The following is a 3,860-nucleotide window of genomic DNA, read 5'->3' as shown; positions in this document are numbered from 1 at the left end:
TCAAGGACATGTTTAAAGTTTGGGTTGGAGCCTGGCTCATCAGGAAATTGTAGAGATTGGCCCCATCCAGACACCTGTATACAGGATTTTACTGTATGGTGAGACACCTGGCCCTGCTAGAGAAGTTCCTCTCTCCCAGTTTAGCTGAGATCACTGGTTAGATCTAAGCAATTAAATATCCTTGTGGGGGGCCCGGAGAGATAGCACAGCTGTGTTTGCCTTGCAAGCAGCCCGTCCACGACCAAAGGTGGTTGGTTCAAATCCTGGTGTCCCGTATGGTCCCCCGTGCCTGCCAGGAGCTATTTCTGAGCAGACAGCCAGGAGTAACCCCTGAGCACCGCCGGGTGTGACCCCCCCCAAAAAAAAAATATCCTTGTGGGGAGTGGTGGGCAGTTCCTTCTGGAGAGAGTTGAAGTGTAATCTTTATTTTATTGTTTTAGGGCCACACCTGGAGGTGCTCAGGGTTTTAGTCCTGGTTATTTGCTAGGAATTACTCTAGGTAAGATCAGGGGACCATATGGGATAGAATCTGGGTCAGCTATATGCAAGGCAAATGCTCTATCTGCTGTTGTATCACTCGAGCCTTGAAATGTGATCTTTAGAACTTGGTAGTTGGTGTTCTGTGCTAAGTACCTTTTGGGGGTAGGGGGTATCCTTGTCTGTGGCCACCATCTTGAAATTGTCTCACCATCTGAGTATTTCTCAACATTCTTATCTGTAGAACATTAAAGCATGAGTTTATTAAGTGAGTTCCTGTGATATGTACATTCTGATAAACAAAACTAAACAGTTACTCAGAACCACTCATGTATCTGAGACTATTCACTGAGGGGCTAAAATAAGGGGCTAGAAAAAGTAGTAATTCCCAAATTTATTAAACCATGACATTATTTTAAGGTGAGAATGGGTGTTGTCTTTTTAAAAAAATAAAATAAAATAAAAAAGACCTAGAATCACAGAGGCATTATCATATCTGTCTATGATTTGGTTTCTCTTCTCTGTGAAACAGGAATAAAAGAGTACTTCTACAGATCAAGGGGTTGAAGATTAAATGAAATCAATACACAGGCTGAAAACTCTGGGATACTTTCAGAATGGGTCCACCCCACCCTGCCCCTCCAGAAAACCCAGCAGCCTCCACCCACACTGCCATCTTCCCAACAGAAAACCAGCCTAGCTCTTCTATTAAATTCCAAGAGAAAATGATGACCACTAACTCTCCCCTGGTAGTCTAGTCTGGGCTGATACCTCTAGGACCATCACAGAATGGATGGAGGCAAATTTCATTTTTGGCATGAACCACAGCCTCACCCTTCTACCCTGCAAGCAAAACAGCACAACTCCAAAACTTAACCTTTTCAAACTGCCAAGCCACCAAATTTATTTCAGATCTATAAATCCTGGATCTCCCTGAAACCAAAAGCAGCCCTGCCACACCTTAAAATTTCATAGTTTTATCAGTCCAGTAATATCACAAAAAAATCTGATGGGAAAGTTAAATAGAAATCTACCAAGCTCAGTGAGCCTTAACAGTAACACAGAAGGCTCAACTCGAATCAATCACAGCTCAGTAAATCCTTAGACACTGACTTAAGTAACACTGTAGAAAGATATAATAAACATTTCAAATTGACCTTTGATCTAATTTTTGATAATTTCATTTACTTTTGTGTTGCAACAAACAATAGAAAGTAAATGTGTTTGTGACTTCAAGTGAAGTCACAAAGTGAAGCTGAGGCTGGTGGTTGGGAAATTGGAACACTGGTAAAGGGAAGATCACACTAGAGGTAGGATTGGTGATTGAACAATTAATGCCTGAAATAACTGTATTATGAACAACTTAATAACAGCGATATAATAAAAAATAATTAAAAAATATATCAATGCATGTAAATTAGGCCAGTGTTTGGAACAAGGGTTACCCTAATTAGAACTTAAAGTCCAACTCAAATGCATATTATTTATTTGTTGTTTTGTTTCTGTTTTGGGGCCACACCTGAAGATGTTCAGGTGTTACTCCTGGCTATGCACTCAGAAATCGCACCTGGCTTGGGAACTATATGGGATGCAGGTTCATTCTAGGTTAGCCATGTGCAAAGCAAACGCCCTACCACTTGCACCACTGCTCCAGCCCCTCAGATGCATATTATTAAACTGAAATTTAGGCACGTGGAATCTTAGTTTATCTCTAAGTTAAGAACTTAACGTCTTTAGAAGCACACATGACATATTGCCTTTAATTTGCTGAGCAAACTTCTGGCACAAAGCAAATGTTGAAAACCAGCTAGCTAAGGCAAGCAAAAAAAAATTTATCTCATTTATCGAAGGACAGCTTGACCAAATTTGAAACTTAATAGACTGAGGCTCATTGACTCTGGGAGAAAGAAATCATAGCATTCATTCCAAAACTTGCCCAGGATCAGGGCCTATTTCCATAGTTCACTTGTGAAATGAACTGTTATAATCCCACAAAAGGGTTTATGGATGCCATGGTAAAATATGTAATAATTAGAGTTTATTACAAAATCTTAAAATAGACCTTATTTCCAAACTACAAATGATAATTTTGAAAAATCTGATCTAATACAGATTTAAATTACAAGAGATTTCTGTGGACTTACCATCTGCTACCATTCATCCCTCTCCTCCCCCCCAAACAATCTCAATATTTTGGAGAATATAAAGGAAAAGAGATCAGGTTTTTTTCTACCTTCAATGAGATCATAGCTATAAATAGAAAATTGTATACAACTAATATAATTAAGTATTAATTAACTAAGTTTGTGCTATTGGAAATATCTGTACACTTGAGTGAGCTAGTAGTACCATGATCTAGTACTAAATATGTAAGTGATCAGATTTCCCAAAACTGAAGTATATATGCACCAGCAAACTCCCTGTACAACTGATTTGATTCCCAATATAATTCCTTTTACCCAATAATAAAGCAATCAAGAAGTCTTGATAAATGACAATGTTCCAAGGAACCCATATTATTGTTTTTACCATTATATTTCTGAATGTTCGACCTTCTCCTTAAACCAACCAAAATCTCAGTATAACCCTTTCAAAGTTAATTATAAAAAATATTTTAGCTAAAGCTAGAATTAGCTAAATCAAAATAGAACTTTGAAATTTCTAACATTTAATTATTTTAAGCAAAAAATACATTAACTCTAAGTAGCCATTATTTCTACTAAATTAAAGCAATGACTTGACAATATTTTTCTTAGCTTTTAAAATATTATTTTGAGTATCAAAAGAAATAAAACCTAATTCCTCTTGGAATTCAGCAAAGTCAAACAATATTAGAGATAGACATGGAATCCTGATCCATATTTATCTTGAGCAACTTTGCAGTTTGGTAACATCTTCCTGTTCTATTTTTAATGGCTATAAAGTTTCTATCACATACAGTAATTATCTTCAGTCTCAAAAGGAGAAAGGAAATTCCATAAGAACTATATGAAACCCCTGAGTGTACAGGTGCCAGAAAATATTGTTTTGTTTAGTGGAGATGATATCATAAAAATATGGCTCTTTTTAATGCATGTTCTCCAGTTTATTTTTGACACCATCCCCTAACATCTTTATTTGATGTGGAGCAGAAGTAGTAGAGAAAAAGAAAATCAGGGTGGTGATTATATACCACTATTTTTAAGTGGTATATTCTCTCCAACAGCCTCTTTTTTACTATTCGCAGCTATAGCTACCTTCTTCCCCAAAAGTTGGGACGCAATTTAAGCCATAACAAGCAAAAGTATTTTAAATTTCTCAAGAGCAAGCTGGGCTTCATCTTGGAGAAAATTGGAAGAAATATCAAAGAGAATTTATTGTCTGATGATCACTCCTAGTTATTT

This window comes from Suncus etruscus, chromosome 10 (assembly GCF_024139225.1).
Source record: "Suncus etruscus isolate mSunEtr1 chromosome 10, mSunEtr1.pri.cur, whole genome shotgun sequence".
Classification (NCBI taxonomy): Eukaryota; Metazoa; Chordata; class Mammalia; order Eulipotyphla; family Soricidae; genus Suncus; species Suncus etruscus.
Note: the sequence above shows the minus strand (reverse complement) of the source record.